At 38.2% G+C, this 20,623-nt stretch overlaps 1 protein-coding gene across 1 annotated transcript in view; it reads right to left on the bottom strand.

Annotated features, from left to right (window-relative positions):
• The window catches only part of s1pr2 (sphingosine-1-phosphate receptor 2), a 51,481-nt gene extending 35,851 nt beyond the window's left edge, over positions 1–15,630 (bottom strand). The window contains exons 1-2 of the mRNA XM_048191500.1: positions 15,528–15,630; positions 3,185–3,368 (exon numbers count right to left, since the gene is read on the bottom strand). The gene's annotated coding sequence lies outside the window, so the exon portion shown is untranslated. The remainder of the gene's footprint in view (positions 1–3,184; positions 3,369–15,527) is intronic.
• Positions 15,631–20,623: the final 4,993 nt, after the last annotated feature.

The following is a 20,623-nucleotide window of genomic DNA, read 5'->3' as shown; positions in this document are numbered from 1 at the left end:
TTATGTTTACATTGGATTTAATTATGTGATCATACTTGTTTGTAACACAAATATAGGCCCAAAAAGTGCTCCAACAGGGGGGCGTCAAGAGGAATAGGGGGAGGGTTTTGTGGCTTCCTGGAGATTAGGCCTTTATTTACAGAGGGGTGCTCGAGTGTCCTTAACACAACACAATACTAATCCACAAGTCCATTTTTACGCTTTTCTTTATTAACTACATTACTGTGAAGACCATGTTTTCCCTAGGAGGGCTGGTCATTTGTATGGTAATATGAGTCCTACTATGTGATTTAGCAAGGATTTTGAAGTCCCAGCCAGTCAGGACTTGCTGTCGATCGTATCGGGATTTAAAACGTGTGAAAAGTACAAGGCTGGTTTGCACCAGTTTGAGGAATAAGTAATGCAACAAAAGACATATGGATGGGAAAAGGGACACCATCTTTTTTGCTGATACTTTATCTTCACACACTCTTTAGACAAAATCTGTTGTTTTGACCTGTAACCATATGGCAGACATCAGTGCTGTGGCCTCTTTGGCTTGGAAACCCAACACTGACAGACATTCACTATCACATTCATTATCTGACTCTGTGCTGGATCAGAAGAAGGTACTTGAGTGTAGTTCCTGTGTTCTTGTCTTGCTGAAAAGACCTGCATAGCTGATAACCAGCATATGTTGTGTTTGGGATGCTGGTCCCCAGCATGGGTGCTGGTTTTCCCACCAGGCTTCTTAACTAACGTACCTAGCAAGACTTCCTTTGACAACCCACTTCACTGGTGCACCAGCCAAGATTTCAGTGACTGTGATTTTTACCAAGCAGAACGTATTCCTGGATCAACATCCTTGATGGTCCTGGAAAAACATTCCTATTTTAGAGGTAGTTAATGGCTAGGGTTACACCGTACCTACAATGCACTTAATCGCTCCCATTATAATCAACTATATAATGCACTGCAAGCACCTGATGAAGCATGCCACGTTGCGAATAGCCAAGTTTTTTTATTTTTTTTTAATGTGTTGCAAAGCTAATTTAGCCACCTGTCATAATTAAAGGATTAGTTCACTTTCAAATGAAAATCCCCCCAAGCTTTACTCACCCTCAAGTCATCCTAGGTGTACATGACTTTCTTGTTTCTGATGAAGACAATTGGAGAAATATTACTAAATATCCTGACTCATTCGAGCTTTATAAAGGCAGTATGCGTTACCAAACGAGTATGAAGCTGAAGAAAGTATCTCCATCCACATCCATCCATCATAAACATACTCCATGCTGCTCCAGATTATAAATAAAGGCCTTCTGGAATGGCTTGAGGGTGAGTAAAGCTTGGGGTAATTTTCATTCGAAAGTGAACTAATCCTCTAAGTTAACTTTTATCCATTATATTGTTAAATCGTTGCCAGGTCTGATTTGAATCATCTTTTGTTCCATGCAAATACCTAAAATATTTACACTACCATTCAAATGTTTTTGAAAGAAGTCTATTATGCTCAGCAAGGCTGCTTTTGGTAAAAAAACACAGTAAAGATTATTAAATTTATTCGCATTTTAAAATTACAGTTTACTATATGTATATGTTTTACAATGTAATTTATTCCTGTGATCAAAGCTAAATTTTCAGCATCATTACTCCAGTCTTCAGTGTTACATGATCCTTCATTCTAATGCTGATTTGCTGCTCAAAAAACATTATCATCAATGAAGAAAGTTGTGCTGCTTAAGATTTTTGTGGATACAGTCACATTATTCAATAAAATAGACAATTCCAAAGAACAGCATTTATTTAAAAGTTTTTGTGACACTGTAAGTCTTTTTTTGAGGAATTCAATGCATCCTTGTTGAAATAGTCTTTTAAAGTAACTTTTTAAAAAAGTACTTTTTTAATCTTTTTACCTTTATTCACCAAGGATCTATTGAATTTAATGCATCCTTGCTGAATAAAAGTAAAAATATAAGATTTTTCCAGAGATTTTACTGTTGTAGTATATCTTCAAGCTTACAGCAGACTGATTGAAATTCAGAATTAATTTAATTCAAGAGTTGGAATTTTAGTTGAATTGACCACACTCCACAGGATGCTAAATTGGAATTTTGATTCAAAGTCTGTCTTGGTAACCTTTCTATCCTAGTTAAAAAAATTATTGCAGTTATACAAATGTCTTTAAATTGCAGTTCATGTTACTTCCTCAATTCAATTCCAGGAATTTATAAAAGCAATTCTCAATTCCATTCTGAGTTGCACACAATGCTGTGGTTAGTCAAATTTCTGCTAACACGCTTCATGTGTACGCAACCTTAAGCCACAGAGACTGAGATGGTGTTAGGGTTGGGACTATGTTGGTTGGAAAGGACACAAGATTATAGTCATGAACCAACCACAACAAAAAATCAGAAACCAGCTGGGACACTGATGTTGGTCTAAACTGTTTTTATTCAGCAGGGTATTTAGGAATGCAAATTTCCAGTCCCTCCATATGGATTTGCACTACACTTGCTCTCCATAAGCAAAGGAGCCCAAGGGCGATTGTACGCCAAGCAAGATCATGTTCACAGCATGTACCTAACATATGGAGCACTCTTGACCCCTTTGATCTTGCAAACAAATGATCTATAATGGAGATCCTCATGTGGCCTCTCTACATGGATTACCATTACGAATCACTTCAGCCTCAACAGAGCTAATCCAACATGCTCCCAATGGGACACTTTTTTTTTTTTTTTTTTTCAGAAGGTAAAATGACCATTCTGAGATTCTGAGAGGTTCTTTGAGTGGCAAATTTGGTCAAACTGAACCCAGATGCACCATGCAGCCAATGTTTTGCCATCTTAATGAAGCACGGCAGCATTCAAACTGAGGCATAACTGTAAAGCAGTCATGCAATTTGACCCAGAATGCCAGAAAGGTCAGAGAAAGAAAAAGAAGTGATGGAGGAGAGAATCAAAGAACTTTGGGAAAGGAAATGAGGGAACAGCTGGACACAAAGTTGTGCGTGTGCAGGCGGCGAAAGAGTAGGAAATGCAGTGAGGTGGATCAGTAGAGGGTGAAACAGGCTTTCATAGAGCAGGTCATGCATGTAACAGTGGAAACTGCCAGGCACGGACATCACAGAGATGTGTTTTCAATCATTCAACTCTTGAAATATAAAACATTCTGTGTAAAAATGCAGAAATTCAGATTTTACCCTTTGCTGAATTGTATGGCCTTCACTCAAGCTGCCCTGAGGGCAGAGGCTCAAAGTCAGAGGTCAATGTCAGGGGTCATCTGATAGCGGGGGATATGACTCAGACGAGTACAGAGGCTTCATTCTGTGCCTGTTGATGTTAGCCATCTTCACTCTGTGGCCCCCAACTTCCAAATACACACACCTGCAATTACGTCAAACAATCTTAATGTTAAATGGCACCAATATGGCTAAAGGCTGTAGTTAAGAAATTATAGCTCAATTGGCAGAGTGGCAAAGCAGTACAGAAAATATACACTTGCAATGCTGTGCAAATTGTTCAGTTCCTAAATAAAGTACATAGTTGCCTTATCAAGCTAAACTGTTTAATCTTGTGGAGTATGCACTCAAAACATATTTATTTCTGCTTATTACATAAAAAAAATCACCCTACAGCAACACAATTCTTGTCCGCTGTTACCACTTTATATCATTATGATCAATTCAATCTACTTGCATTTGTAAAATTATATATACTTTTAAACATGATATCTTGTTGGTAAATGTTGAATTTAAGTGTCATTTAATCTGTTTTTGAGTAAAGGGAAGTACTAGGCTCTGTTGTGTTCGTGGTTATTGTTGTGCTGATGATGAGTAGAGATTATGCTTAGGTTGTGGGTGACTACATGAGATGGTGTGTGTTGCTTCACTCAATGAGAAAAAATATCAATGCAGTGAAGAGTCTTTTCTTACTTGCTTCTCCTATGCATTGCATTTAGTTATGTTGCATTTATATATTTCTAAATTTAAGAAGTATGTTAGTTCGATCAAAAAGAGTGAATTATTACTTACAAAATAACTGAAATTAAATTGTTTTAATCTCGTTAATGTTAGATTAATTTTACTTATTTGTACAATTCGCACTGTTGGTGTAGGGCCTACTGTGTGGAAATGCCATAATGAAAAATAGCAACAGCCTGTTGCCTCTACCTACAAAACTCTACCCCTAAAAAAAATCTACCAAAATACAATCAGTTTCCAGCTGAAATGAACACTGGAGGCAGTAAAACAGCAACAACGTTTATTCTTTTTCATACAAATTCAGGATTACGGGGCAGATTATCGATTAATAAAGGCTTATTTTAAAGTGGTCGCTTGCACAATACTATGTTACGACCTCAGAACACTTTTACCATAGTGAACGAATTGCAAACTAATCAATTTTGAATTTTGCATCACATAGACAGATTCATATGCTGTATGTGGCTGTGTGTGTAGTAAACTTACTTGGTAGCTCACCTGGTACAACAGTGTTCAGGTACAAAATTCTGTGAAACTTGACAAAAGATCTCAAAGACTTGTAGAAGCAAGCTAAAATGGCATGGTTGCTCAAGCAAATGCTTTTTTATTTCACGTTTGTTTTTGTTTTTACACTAGGTGGAACGTTACTTTCAAATGTGATTCAGAAACTTGGTGAAGATGACCTGCACACTTTGCACCGAATTAAAATACTTTTCATCAAATAATCAAATAACTTATTGAAATACTTCAGCTACAATAAATGGGAACTGGAGCTTTCAAGCTTCAAATATGATCCAAAAAGCACCATAAAATTCCTTTGTACTTTTTGAAGCTTCAGTCCCACTTCCTTATAAGTGGACCAGAACAGTTTTCAGAATTTCTCATTTTGTGTTACAAAAAAGAAAGAAAGTCAAACTGGATTGACACAACTTGAGGGTGAGTAGATGATTATGATTTTAAACCTTTCCTTTAATATTGGTACCGCTGTGTATTTGTGTGCGTACGTGCTAGTGTATGAAATGTTTAGTAATACTCTGTAAATGTAAACCACTAAAACGTCTTTGAGTCTTGCAAAGACTAATGTAAGTATCATAAAATCACAAAGGCACCGAAAGGAGGAGGCAACGTGATGTCTGGGCTCTAAATGTCACACTATCTTGACAGAGCTTCCAACAATTCTGTCTACACTCTGAAGACCTCCTTAGGGTCCAGACAGTCAGGCAGAGATGTGACTAATTCTGCCAACTAAATTGCCGGTGCAGATACTTGAGAAAAGGTCTATTGCACAACAGTGTTTTTTTTGCACATCATGCATTTGTTTTTTACACAATAAGCGTGACTGTGAAGGAAAAAAATTATATCTTGAAATATTTCCTAAGGGCAAATGCACTTCCAGACAAGCAGACAATTCAGTAAGGGCATCTTTATTTTGCACTGATCAGCATTCAGTGGTATCATACTTCTGCTTTTAGGGTTTTAGAGTATCTAAAAATATAAAGTCAGAGTAAATGTGAAAAGATCTTTAACTGCACTTTGTTTTTAAAAAAGACTTTTTGTATGAAGGCTGAATTATGTGTAGCAGGGAGTGGACAGAGCTCTGGAAAAGTTTGCTGATGTTGTTACAGCTGTACCATAACTAGAATATGACTTCACAGACCACAGCCAATCAAAACTAAAAGAACTCATTGGCCAGATTCAATCAACAGAGCAATAACACCAGCTATTGAAGTCAAAATGATTGCCAGTGTTTGGGGGAAAGTTTAATATCTGAACATTTGGCAGCAACGCTCCACATAAAACAGCAAAAATTAACTTGCAATGGCTTTGTTTTGCCATTTGGAGTCTCAAAAGCAACATTAAGGAAGAGTGGACAACATCAGCTTTCAACAAAGCCCTTCTCCCCATTAACATTTAGATTGTGGCAACATTCATCATGTTTGAGGAGACGATGACAAATGAGTTGAACGTGCAGCCGTTTGTTTGTAGTTAAATATTTGAAAGGACCATAGAGTCAACTAGAGATGTCTGTCCAGAATACTATAGACTATGACCAAAATGTCATGATGATTTACATGTGAATCATACCAAACTTTAGTTAGTGGTGCTTGTTAAGGCCATCTAAATAATAAAAATAAAAAAACAATCCATAAAATTGGGAAAGTAAGCAATCATTCATAACACCATGGCAATGTCGTCAACCACCATGCAATGCCCAAACAACCACAATTAAAACCGTTACAGTTAAATCATGTTAAATCTGCTCAGTTCGCCTTATCAACCACATAGCAAGACCTAGAGTTTGGCTTCCGTGCCACTGTCTCTTTTGGTTTGCTTACTTGGGGACGCTTAATATTCAGTAATATTATTGATTTGACTTACACTGACACTGGTGGATGAGAGTGAAACCTAAACTGATTTGAGCTGAATGATGACCACTTTTTCTGCAGATCTGATTCGACTTTGTTTCATAATTGACAAATTTTGCAACATTGACACTGTTATTGAACAATTGAAACAATTTAATCAACAGTGAACTGACTCAATGTGAATAACAACACAATTGTCTGCTGTAGAGCTGCTTGAATCGCTCAATTGAACTCATTTCATAACTCAAATAATAATTGAATCAACACTTCAGCTGAATATTGACACTATTGTTTATCCGACACTTTCGTATCTCTGTAAAGCTGCTTTGACTTGACATGCAATTCTATGCAACCATCTGGTTATCACTCTATCACACAAGATTTTTTCTTCTAAAGAAAATATAAAAATCTCCTTCTTAGTAGATCTTAATCTTGTGGGCAAATAGCACAGATGCACCACACAACCAAAAATGAACTACATTTTCTTGACAGAAACTTTATGCACCAAATCCAGGACTGGGATAAATTATAATCATTGTTGATGACTCAACGTGTACAGGGAAAAGAGGCAGAGCACTAATCCCTGTAGACTAATGGGAGTTTCCACATCTGGCAGGTCTTAGGAAGGGTGAAGTGAAAAACAAGGGGTAACACCTAAATCAGCCCAGTCTACTCAAGTCTTTGTTGAATTTCAGCCTTGACGTTCTTTGTCTGTTGGCTAAATCCGTGTTTATGCGTCTGCATGTGTCTTGTGTTTATGTCATAACACAAGCTTCTTTGTGACTGTGTACTGACAAGTTACACTGAGTAAATTTCAAAGTTTATCAAAAAGTTTGAGTTTGGCACGTTGCAGCTGCTGTGAAGAATGCTTCATAAATTGAGGAACACCATTACTTGATAGCCCCACAGAAGACTGCAGTTAATCATCTCGCATTGGAATCCTGACAGGGTTGTCTGTGCTGGTGCTAACTGAAAGCAGATTGTTGCAAATGGGCTGAGAGTCCTTGTTGAGCGGAACGCCTTAGATTACTGACTGTAGGTCATTAAAAATGGGGGATTGTTATTTTGTTGCGTCATGCATTGGCGTGGATGCTGACAATAATATTTTCTTCTTCTTTTACCTGACAAAAGGATGGAGGATAACACAAAGAGGATAACAGCATAACACAAAACCTTAAAAAGTTACCATGGTGGTTCATTGATGGCATTACCATGAAACCAATAGGACTGTCTAAATGTATTTGTAAGTGTAGTGTCACTGTCACACAATTGCAAAGTGATCCCAATAACAAGTCATGCTTCGGTTGTAATCTTTGACCATAACAAAAACATCTGACTCATCCTGCTTTTCCGTCTCAAAGGTGGCTGACTCCTTATGTTCTCAAATGACTCCAATTCAGGAGAATATAATGGTCAGTCTTTAAACAAGCAAACCTTTCACCACAAAGACCCTTACCTCGCCCTTTCTGGCTCTCCGCACTACTATGGGTCACTGCCTGAGGCATGTCAGAGTTTACACTTAGGATCTCTGATCTCAAATAACAATCCCTTTGAATCTTCAAGGCTTAAAATGGATCCATCGGGGAAACAGAGGGTATGTAACTGAAAATAGTGGGCAGGACGCTGTTGTGCAGTCAGTAGGCCTCAATAAACTCACACATCTGGGAGGCAATTGATTTAACAGTCAAGAAGAAATATGGCCTCCCTCTTCCTCCAGTGTGTGCTCACCCTCTGAGCCTCCCCACGTGCCTCCAAAAAGACTCTGGATTCCAGGAAAGTTGACGTGGAGCTCTCGACTCTATAAATCAGCCTCCCCCTGTGACAGAGGAACTGGGGGTGAGGTCGAGAGCCCTCTATCCTCTTCTGAGAGGGGAACTGGACGCCTTTACAAGCTCCCTGCTTGAAATTGCCCCTCAAACTCTAGTGTGTCTAGTATCTTCAGTGTTATGGTCTGTAAAGCTTTTTACAGCCCTAGCCAAACTGCCACAGAGGTGTCAATGTCAAACCACTTCAAAAACAGACCGTATTCTTTTAGCCATTAGTGTCGGTCCATGGCCATGGTGCCGTTACCACTTAACTGCCTGTAATCAGCAGAGCTCCTGCTCCCCTTTACCAGCTCTGGTACACCTCTCTGAAGAGACAAAAAGGTGATGACAGCTGCTCCAGACACAAAGGATGAAGGAGGTACGGAAGACGTCTGGACGTCCAGAAAGGCTGAGGTTGATTTTAATGGAAGGTGTTTGCATGACTCAGATTTAGGCCTACGTAAGGTATATGTGTTTCCACAGGGATAATAGAAGAAACTTCAACTGACACATTGAAGAAGCCAAGCCCATGTGAAGCATAACTTGTCCTCACATGCAGATTAAACTTCGAGAAGGCGATTAGTAATGGGCAAGGTTCAACAGTGTATGACACATCCATCAAATCATGTGCACTCAATGACACATGGCTGAACTTGCACAAATAAAACCAAAAAAGGTTTGAGGTGCTCTTGCTGTTCTTTTCTTACAAGGACAGGGGAAAGGGTAGATAGGTGGCGGTACAGAAAGAGCATGAGACTTTGCAGCTGATATTCTCTGTTACGTAGCCCAGTGGGCTGGAGCCACTGTGGCCTGCCCCCTCTCTCCTGTGGGACATTCTGCCTGTGCAAACAAACCGACCCCCGGGCCTCTGGTCTAATGGGAACCAGACTTACCCCAGCACCAAAGCCCAGCAAACTCCCCTCTTTTTGCACACACAGTCATCATGGGTTCCAGTTGAGGGACGCAGTCCAATTATCCCAAACAGACCTGAAACTATTCCCTCTATCGTTTCCCACATAGCAGAGCACCATGGTGTTCCATCTTTTAAGGCCACTCACCCTTGTGACCCCTCAAAAACAAAATGTATACAGTAGAGGCATCATGGCCATTCAAGGGGCATGTGCACCCTCAGATCTGAGCCAAGTCTGTTTGCACAACTTTGTACATTGATAATTACTGTAAGTTGTGTAAGAATTGCATAAAGTTTTTTTTGACTTTGGTTAGTCTAGTCGAGTTTTGACTTCCACACGCTATTTGCTTTCGTTAGTTACTCAATACCAAAAAAAAAAAAACATTATAATTACCAACCCTCTAAACTTCCATAGTTTCCCCACCAGGCACAAAAAAAGATGTCTGTCTGTCTATCTATCTATAAAATTATAACTCATATTATTTTACAAATATTTTAATTTCAATTTAATTTTGTTACCTACATATAGTACTCCAAAAGTTTTAGCATGAGCAATTGTACATTTTTCTTTGGTCATGTCTTAACTCACATATGGCAGCACATGAGTCAAGCCCCCTGAAAAACAAAAACAAAGGTGCTTGATGTCCCTGTACAGAGCTGTCAATCTCTATCAGTCAGTCAGTCATTCTAAACTTAACAAACCTCCCATCTCCAGTCATTCAAACACAATGTTCTTTCCTCCATCTCTCTTTTCTTCTCTAATGATTCATCTCTCCAGTTCCTGTTTTCTTATTTTCTCCTTTTTATTCAGCTGTCTCTTTTCTATCTCACTTTCTCACTTTCTTTCTTCTCCACCCCCCACATCTCTTTCGTCTCCTTCTTCTCCTTCTCCCCTGTTTTTCCATTCCCCACCCCCATGTTACAATAATTCAGCTTCAGTTTTTATCACTCTGGAGAACTATTTCATAATGTGCACTATTGTGTTTGTCCTTGGCCTGGTGCTGCTGTTACTTTCCTAGTAAGATCATGGGTTTGTGGAGGAGGCCTTGTCAGAGTGACTTTCTTTAGCAGCTGCGGAGTAATGAGTTGAGCGGCAATCTAATGTGTAATACATTTCACTAATTTCCCGCTCCAGACGCCCTGGACACAAGGCAGCACAGTTCATCATGATTCTAGATTGTTCACTGTTGGATGATACGAGCTGAATGATCTCATTGTGGGGTTTATGGGTTATCTCAGAATGTTCAGCCAGTTTTTGCACTGCTTTTATTTGAATGGGCCATTTTGCAACAGACTGAATCACAGCACAAAAGAAACTAATATGGAAAGTCCTCCAAAACGCAATAAGCCCCCACGTACGAAGCGCTGTTATGCAGACAGTGGGTTTTCCCCCATGTCTTATTAACAGAAAGTCTTTTATGCAGTATTTTTTCCCTAAAAAAATCCTTCTGTTGATCAAGCATGCCACTCATACTGAATGCTTTCACTGGTTTTTGGTTTACAGCCCACCATTTTTTTTTTTTTTTTTTTTTTTTACTCATACTGAGTGTGGTACAGTTGTGGTGTGGTATGTCATGCCATGTATGTATGTTCGCTTCAAACTGTGTATATTTTCTAAGAATAAGCAGTGGGTAATATCTAAAACATATTGAGGTTTTGAGGTATAAAGTCATTTTTTAATGTCAACAAACAGGGGATTATTTCTTTTCTTTGTTTCCTCTATATCTGAGCACAGACCAGTCCTGGCAGGCTCAGATTTTTTTTTTTTTTTTTTTGGCTTTCTCTCTCTCTCTCAATTGGTGTGTTTTCTGGCAGGGTTTTTTTGTTGTTTTGTTTTTGAGCATAGTAGGAGTGGCCTAGACCAGACTTACCCTTCTGGGGAAGTGTGAATGTGTATATCTGTGTCTATGGTTTCTGCAGCATCAGCAGAAAGACTGATAGAAACCTGCCTGCATTCGTTACAACACGGCTGTGGTGCATTATTGAATGAAGAGCAGGTGCCTGTGGAAGGACCAATGTGCATTCATCTGAGCTCCTTTTTTAGGAATGTAAGGCGTAACCTGAGGCTTTGTATACCACTTGCCTTATTGATCTGTCTTGAAAGTATTGTCATAATCTCCTTAAAGCATCTGGAAACTCCATCTATTTCCTGTTTGCAATGTCTGTTTGACTTTTATGTCAGTGGCTTTTTTTTTCTTCTTCAAACAATTTGGACTGTTTTCTTAGATTTGGAACAGCATTTAATCATTGTAATGTAATCTTCAAATTAAAATATGCTTATAGATGAAATTCAGCTCAAGGGAGTGTTTAAGAAAAGTTTAAGTTGGGGGTGTTTTGAATCTTTTCTAAATTGAGTTTCAACGAATCTGCCTGGATTCATGCATGTACTGCATAAAAATGTACTTTGGTAAATAGTTTGCATGTGTGTTTTTCCTCTTTAACCATTATTTTCTTTCTGCATTTACAGCTGTATGAGATATGGCATACAAATGAATGACATGTCCCATACCCATCAGATTTTGGTGCATTTTAGCTTAAACTGATACCGCTGAAGTCCATTTTGAATGAGTGTATTGCTCCCCCAATGACATTTTTGAGGCCTAAACAAATGAAACACAAACAAACAGTCTTGATCACCATCAGCAATAGGGAATGAAGCTCTAGACGTTCTGTTTCTCTCATCAGGGTATTAATAGACCAGACGTGCTCCATCAGTGGAGCATGAATACACAGTATGATTTGTTCAGAAATGCGTCCGTGGAGGATACTACTTCATTACACCATGTCTTCTGGCCTTCCTTTGTCATTCTTCTCTTACACAGGGCTCTCTAACTCTCACCACATCTGCTGCCACGTTTCCAGATGCTACGGGCCCAGTGTTGAAATCATTTTCTTTATGAGGTGAAGAAAAAGGAATTAGCATCCAACACTGACGATGTGGCAAAAGTGAGAAACAACTGAGTTGGTGCTTTCTAACACCCCCAAATCCATCTCCCAGTGCTCTACTCCCTCCCACCACCACCAGCTGAAATATTCAGGGAAGTGTGGGATTACTTTCACAAGGAGAACTTGAACCCCTTGACTTCCTGCCCACTGATGAGGTCACTAGTCTCTAAGGGAGTGTCTGTGAAATGCCTTCTGCTCAATAACAGCCCAGCCAAGGCCAGAGAAGAGCGGGGGCTGGTGTAGTCAGAGATGCTTTGGAAACAGATGAACAAGGGGGGCGGCGGAGGAGTGATGGAACTGGGCACGGCAGGGGGGTCTGGAGGTGATGGTGAGGACTGTATCGTCCAGGGTCTGGGCACTCAGCCCAAACACAGTGTGATTTCTGGTTATGGCACATTTATGGGGGTACCACATCTTGAGTAGCAGTGAGTGTTAGATCAAGTTGTGATCGTCCTCTGTCGCAGATGGTTCCTTGAGTGATGCTTTACAGGAGGGAGGATCCATATTGCTGATGGATACGCTGAAATAATATTCTTTGCCATCCTCCCCTTAGGCTCAGGGCTTTTGTTGCAGATGGTGCCGAACGCTTGGAGGAAAAAACTGAGAGAATAAGCCTTTTGACAAATCCAAAACAGATGAAGGCCACATCCCTCGTATGAATGTACCGTCTGTGTAATGTTCAATGAAATAAGCCCAGTTACAGAATCTGCAAGGGGCATCCCTTCGCAGCTGGGCTGATGTCGCCGAGGATGAAGGCCGAGCACCTGGTATGACACACCAGAGGCCGGCTCCTTTTAGGTGGGGGCGAGTTGCACATACAAAGCCATTTTGTTCAAGTTTGTGGTCCAGATGGAATAGCTCTGTTGCCAAGGATGCTGCTTTCCACTTCCTGCTCCAAAATCAAAAGGCCAGTCCTATGAACAAAGACCCATACACAGGCACTTTCATATCTCTTCATCTGTTTCGTACACTAGCTGACTCTCATGCATGCACATTTAACCTCATACCACTTCACTGCAGTGGAATAATGATGGGAGAGAGTCGCACTCTCCCCATGAGATAGGCCTTTTCTCTCAGCCCTGCATGGGCAATAATAGACTAATGCTTTCCAGATGCGGTCTTCAATGGCCGTACCCAACAGTAGAAGTGCCCCTCTCGCGGGACTCCTAACGACGCCTTGGGGGCCTTTGAGAGGGAAAGGTTTGAGTCTGTAGTCTCCCCCCAAAGCCTTTCCCTTTTTACATTCTCGTCTCCCACCGCAATCACAAGCTGCTGATCCCCGACCAGCATGGCTGAAGGTCAAAGGTGCAGAGAGCAAAATTCTTCTCTCAATCTGGTTCAACTCGTATTCTGATTCTCATGCCATTTACACCACAAAGTGAACCAAAAGAGGTGTAGATGTGATCTTTAAAAGGATGGGACTCCTTATTAATTGCTTTTCAACAGGCAAGATCTCTAGTCGCCAGATAAACTCATGGGAATGTGACCTGACCACGCGACCTGTTTGTTTTATTAAGGCAGCGGGGAGGGCGATGAGAGGCTGGGAGGCAAGGCAAAGCATGTGCTGTGCAAAGCATCCTCTCATGTTTCAGGGCTGAAATGGTGTCCATTTGCCTCAAATTCCTCCAATTCCAACGTCGATTACTTTATGCAAACAGCCCCAAGCTGATCTTTTGGTGATTCTGCTCTGGCTTTTCTCCTGGACCCATTTCTGTGGTCCTTCTGAGAGCTGCATAATCAGAGACGAGTACTACATGTTCCCCAAGGGAGAATCCACAGCAGCTCTCAAGTGCAGGTTCGCTTGACCTAACTTTCTCCCTTGGAGAGAGTGCGAGATCTGTCTGAGACAGAGCGTTCTCACAGGAAGAAGAGTGGGTGGGATTTAGTCTGAGAAAAACAGGCCATTGGTTTTAATCTCTGCCTCAGTGCAGGGCTGGAAGGGCCACTGGGGAACAACCACAGACGCAAAACCTTTAGTCTGTTGGCATACTGTACCATGTTAGTCCTTCTCATAAAACCAGCATCTTTCATTATTGAGTCTTTATATATAACTTTGAATTGATTGTAGAAGGCATATCAATGAGTATTTGTCTTAAAATCTAATTGAGGTGGGCCATCAATACTTGAAGAATGTGGCAAAACAGGGTACAAAAACCATACAGAATAACAACCCTGAGGTGCGTGAGTAAAACTCAGGCTCAGTTCAGGAGCAGGATAGAGCAACTTCATGAGAGTATATCCATCTGCAACACACACGCTGTGGAGCTCACCCAAAACAAACAAACAAAAGTTAAAGTCACTCTCTCTAAGTTTAAAGTTTTAAGAAAAAAACAGTTCAGCATGTTTAGCATCCTGTGACAAAGTCCTCCACAATAATAAGGTATTTAATTGCTGTTTTGGATAAAACTTGTGAAACTTGTCTATTTTTTCACTGGTAGATATAATCTATTTGAACTACTTTTGTTAGTACAGGAAACAGCTAAAACCCCAGAACTTAATCTCAGTATACTGTAATAAGTCAATCATAAGTCTTTTTTTGCACAATGCCTATTATTTACTGTAAAGCATTTGCATGTAAATCCTGAAAACATTTGTTGTTGAATCAATAAAGATGGCAAAAAAAGGCTTTTGAATAGTGTCTCTCTGGTCACTCATCGCTGAGGTAGACCAAAAAAGATTAAAGACATGAAAAACTCACAGTAAAGACCTGGAACTGTTTGACATACTTAATCATGTCCTCATGAGCCTAACCACACTTTCACAACCAGTATGGTTGTCTGAGGTTCTTGTGGTTACCATTGCTGATGTTTCCTAAATCCTGGAGAAACATGAAACTGTTGGACGTTTGGATCACTTTTCTATTGGACAAGCCTGTTAGCAACCACCAAATGAACCAAATCACAGAAAGCTCTTTTTTTCTGTAGAAAAAAGCCATGCAAATCTGCTACACGTTTCAGTGACTGAATGTTTTGGCTGTTAGCTTTAAACTGGCGCCATCTTGTGTTGTGGAAATGTATGTGGTTGTACCGCAACAACCTCAGCTTTCATTTCATTGCGACTAAAGGCTGGAATATACACTACACGACTTTTGGGCATTTGGATTTGGCAGAAATCACAGAAAAAATCTAGTAGTGTATGACAGGCACAGACTCTGTTTTTTTTAGCTTCAGACTATGATTCCATCCAGTCAGAGGATATCAAAACATCTTTGATATTTTTGAGCCGATTTTTAGATCACATATGAATGATGAAGTCAGCCAATGGAAATCAAGGGCGCGAAGTCACAAAGCTCAAGAAGAAAATGGAGATGAGCTACATCAACAAAGCAACATCTGAGGTAAATCTTAAATCATTAATTTTTATGTTAATATTCATATTTTTGGGCTCCCCATTAACATTTGTGGATAAGTGGATAAATAGCCTGAACATATAGCTGCGATTGCGAACGATTTATTATATTAGGCTACAGTAAACGGCCATTGATAGCTTTTATTATATTCACGGTAACAGACAAAACAACTGACTGTGCCACTCACCTCTAACTCCTGTTTTAATCATAGAGTCCATTCTTATCGCGTCTACCCTCCAAATGAATTTAGCTATTTTTCCCCAACTGCTATGGTCTCCCGTGAATCTGTAGTGCGTCTCCTAGCAACAAGGGGCGAGTTTCTGTTGTTGTGTTCTGAACGATTTTCGAAAGTTTGAGTTAAGCTGCGTCCGAAATCGCGTACTGTTGAGTATGTACCAAAGACTATAGAATAACACAAGACGCGTCACTCGTATTGTTTTGAATGGGAGAAAGTGCAAATAAGTGCTAAATAAGAGCCAATCGCCGACTGGTAATGTCATCGTGTCATTGCAGAGGCCATTAGAAGCTCCGGTTTCTATTGAAACAGTCAGATGCGCGCCTCCGAAATGAGGCACAAAAGACGCGCATTTAAGACTGCGCATGCGCATTAGGTTGATCCAGCCTGATCCAATACCGTTTTTTGTCATGATTTGAGCGTTTAGAAACCAAATTTCTGAGACAGTTGTTGTCAGATTTCATTGATGATTGAAAATATGAAAGCTTGGCAAACAGCTTTAGAGAATTTGATGTTTCTCCATTCAAAGAGATAGGAGGGACTTTGGTAGGTACTACATTTGAATTTAAATTTACTTCACGACCATTGCAAAAGTACGATATAGTACGAATGCATGTAATATGAATTCGGACATAGGCCTACTACTCTGTTCGCACACAGCGATAGTGTATGATCCTCAGTCGTTTAGTGTATTCTCTGTTCTCTGTAACCATTTATAAAATCCGCAAATTGTATAGTGTTTTAAAATCGTTTCATATTTTAAAATTCGTGTAGTGTAAGCTATTCCAGCCTTAAAGTGCAAACAAAAAGCAGGCGTTTGTTGTCCTTATTCGAGTTTACACCATGCTTAATGTAATGATGTAGCTTCAAAAACAAACAAACAAATACTATAATGTAGTTAGCCTATTATTGTTACATCAAAAGGAAAATAACTTATTTTTAAGTTACATAACATAATTAAATAATATTTTCACCATTTTTACATAATTTGGAAAAATTACAGTTTGAGAAGGACAGTAACTTGTGTTAAACTGGTATATTCTAAAGTCTTTGGTAAAACAATAGTCTACTATAGCCTACATAAAAGACATTCAAATAAATAGCCAAAATTTTAGTTCCACGTACAAATATTTTTTAACACTCACTTCGCAGTTGTAGAAATTCCCTGTTAGATGTAAGAATGAAAAAAAAGAAAAAAAAACCTAGTGGCCATTGTTGGGCTTAAAGGTGCAGTATGTAGGAATTCTGTCCGCTAGAGGCCTATTCAAAACAAAGGCGTAGCTTGATGACACCAAGTTTGAGCGTGGAATCTTGGGACATGTGGTCTCCACCTCAACGGACGTGCAAAAGAATAGGGATAGGACTCAGGAAGAAATCATGTTCATGGATGTGATTATTAACCTTATTGTAGTATGAAGCAGAGCAGGACCGAGTGTTGTGGAGCTGAATGAGGCCGCTGGAGCAGTGGAACTTTTATTAACAGCTCTGTTTATCATATTAGATACATTTGAGTGTGTTGAAAATATTATAACGTTACTCTTTGCGTTCGCTGTGAGACACTTGTTTGAAACACTGCAGATAGATCGATTTTAGAATATCATATTAATGCTGGATGGCTTGTGTTGACAAATGCCATGCAATTCATTTTAAAACATATTGTATAACAGAGAAAATGCTGTATTACTAAAAATAAAGCTGCATCTGATTATGCTATGTTAGCTACTTGACAAAATAGTGTTTTTCTCTAAGGCATGGTAAATTATGGTACTCGCAAAAAATCAAGAAAATTAGATTTAAACAATAAGAATAAATGTTTTGAGCTATATAACAATAATTAGTTTTCTGTTTATAAATCTATCAAGACACTTGTTCCCTTGTCTATTAAAACATGTAATATTTTAAAGCGTCTTTGGTGTTTCCATGGTTTCTACAAAATAAAACCGGAAACCAAGGATAACGCGGGTATGACGCAATTGACAGGCAACTCCTCACACGTCCCGGAGCCTTGGTTAAAATTGCAATTTTCTCCCGATTTACAAATAGTTGCAAACATTTAGGATATTGTAAGTACTCAAGTGAACAAAATATATAACACTGGCCTAGTGGTTTTTGGATATTTTACTGCATATTACATATTACCTTTAAGTGTACGTTCATGATTTAGGACGCAGTCTGTAATGTATATAAATGTAAATGTTTAAGTGTAACCACTAGATGGCGCCCTTTTTTCTGAATATGCTTGCAGTACAAGGGTTTCGTGAACAGTTCTTGTAATCTTGTGACTTATGAGAAATGCAGCTGTACGTGTTTATAAGGCCAAAATGTTTTGTGAAACTGAAACATCTGCATGCTCTAGCTCTTGTTTAGCAACTGAACAAAACAAAACAGACTTCCAGACATTAGTCAAATAGGATAACAATGAAAGTAGAATTATGAACGGTGAACTTCTCAAGAAAGACAAGGGTATATTTCATAATTGTGAGAACAGTGTCACTCCTTGAAGAAAAGGATCCATGTAGAAAAGTTTCTGTCAGGTGCTTCAAATATAGACCCTTTAATGGGATGCCATCATGGGATAATTTTATGGATTTTGTTTTAATTTGTTATTTTTTTTTTGTTTTACTTAATTTTTAATTTTGATTAAATTGATGAATTAAATTATCACTAGAGTATTTTGCAATTGCTTAAGAGATATACAGTACAGTCCAAAAGTTTGGAACCACTAAGATTTTTAATGTTTTTAAAAGAAGTTTCGTCTGCTCACCAAGGCTACATTTATTTAATTAAAAATACAGTAAAAAACAGTAATATTGTGAAATATTATTACAATTTAAAATAACTGTTTTCTATTTGAATATATTTCACAAAGTAATTTATTCCTGTGATGCAAAGCTGAATTTTCAGCATCGTTACTCCAGTCTTCAGTGTCACATGATCCTTCAGAAATCATTCTAATATGCTGATCTGCTGCTCAAGAAACATTTAATGTGTACAATTGTACAAAATATTTGTGTACAATATTTTTTTTCAGGATTATTTGATGAATAGAAAGTTCAACAGAACAGTGTTTATCTGAAATCTAATCTTTTGTAACATTATAAATGTCTTTACTGCCACTTTTGATTGATTTAATGCATCCTTGCTGAATAAAAGTATTCATTTCTTTAATTTCTTTTCAAAAAAATAAAAATAAAAATTCTTACTGACCCCAAACTTTTGAACGGTAGTGTATAATGCTACAGAAGCTTTGTATTTCAGATAAATGCTGTTCTTTTGAACTTTCATCAAATAATCCTGAAAAAAAAAAGTACACAACTGTTTTCAACATTGAAAATAATCATAAATGTTTCTTGAGCAGCAAATCAGCATATTAGAATGATTTCTGAAGGATCATGTGACACTGAAGACTGGAGTAACGATGCTGAAAATTCAGCTTTGCATCACAGGAATAAATTACTTTGTCAAATATATTTAAATAGTACACAGTTATTTTAAATTGTAATAATATTTCACAATATTACTGTTTTTTACTGTATTTTTAATTAAATAAATGTAGCCTTGGTGAGCAGACAAAACTTCTTTTAAAAACATTAAAAATCTTAGTGGTTCCAAACTTTTGGACTGTACTGTATAACCTTTTTGGTATAAAAGGTTCTTTAAAATAGAGTCAAGAACCCTAGCGAACCTTTTTTTTCTAAGAGTATAGTTTGCCACATGTGCTTAAAATGATAGGCTATACGTTTAAATCACATTATTTCTTAGTCTAAATGCTATTTTTGTCTGTTTCCTTTTACAGTTTCATAAAATGTATTTGTTTCAAAACTGATTTTACTTTTTAAATTTTGTTAAAAAGTTAAAAGTGACCTTCAAAAATAAATCTACCCTAAGAAATATTCACTGGAGTAAAATGTCCACTCAACTAAACCTGGGCATCATCACAGTTTTAATAATGCAAAGACTTATAGCAAAATCACTTTTGTTTCATTTTGGATAAAAGCATCCAATAAAGTTCTTAAATGTACACTGAAATAAAAATAGGTGCAGATACATTTTTAACTTTTACAGATACAAAGAAACAGCAAGTAACACATTGAATTAAACATGAAATTTTGAAGTATTTTGAAACAAATTTAAAGTTTTTTTTTTTTTTTTTAAACTTTACCTTACAAAACATGTCCTTTGTTAACCACAGTTTCCACTAGAATACCAGATCATATAATAAATAAAGTACTGTAAGAACTGTTAGTACTGTAAAACTATAATAAATTAACATGAGATCCCCTCCAAAACAGTTTTTAGATTCCCCTTCCTTTTGTCGTCGTTACCAAATGCCTGTGCGTCTTAACATTGTTTTTGCTGGATAGCTGTAAAGCACTTCCTTTCTTTAGGAAGAATCAAACACTGAGCTTATAACGTGGTGTAGAAAAAAAATGAAACGTCATGACAATCATTTTGAGTCATAAAAGCAGAAGCTTACGATTACGAAAGGGAATTTTTGGCTAAATGAGAAAGGGGTTGAGTATTGCCCGAGAGCTTGAGTTCATACCAGAAATCATGTGATCTCTCAGCAAACCCCCTTTCTCACTTTCTTGGCTCCGTCAAGCTTCTCTTCAATGCTTCCAAGAAGAAAAAAAACTGGAATGGGTGTACAAAAGTCCCGTAAATCAAAGGCATTCCCTGAAACGACAAAGGAAATTAAAACGCAACATGGGTTTAAATATAGTTAATGACATTTTATATTACTTACTAATTCAGGGATTTTTGACATTGACCTTGGGGAAACATGGAAACGTCCTATCACCTCAGACTTTTTGTTATCTGTATCCGGCCCATCTTTTCCAGCTTGTCCATTTGTAACATTGTTTCCACAATGAATTCCATGAATGTAAAAGTTTGTAATCTAAATAGAAATAATATTGTTATACTACGCAAATTGAGTCTATAAATGCAGTAATGGTGTAAACATTACATTCCTGTTTAGGTCATTTTAACTGGAACTATGTGTGGAGGAATAAAAAGCTGGGATATTCCCGAAGGACATGTTAGAG

This window comes from Megalobrama amblycephala, linkage group LG1, assembly GCF_018812025.1.
Source record: "Megalobrama amblycephala isolate DHTTF-2021 linkage group LG1, ASM1881202v1, whole genome shotgun sequence".
NCBI lineage: Eukaryota > Metazoa > Chordata > Actinopteri > Cypriniformes > Xenocyprididae > Megalobrama > Megalobrama amblycephala.
The sequence above is the reverse complement of the archived record's forward strand: the minus strand, read 5'-3'. Positions and strand labels throughout refer to the sequence as shown.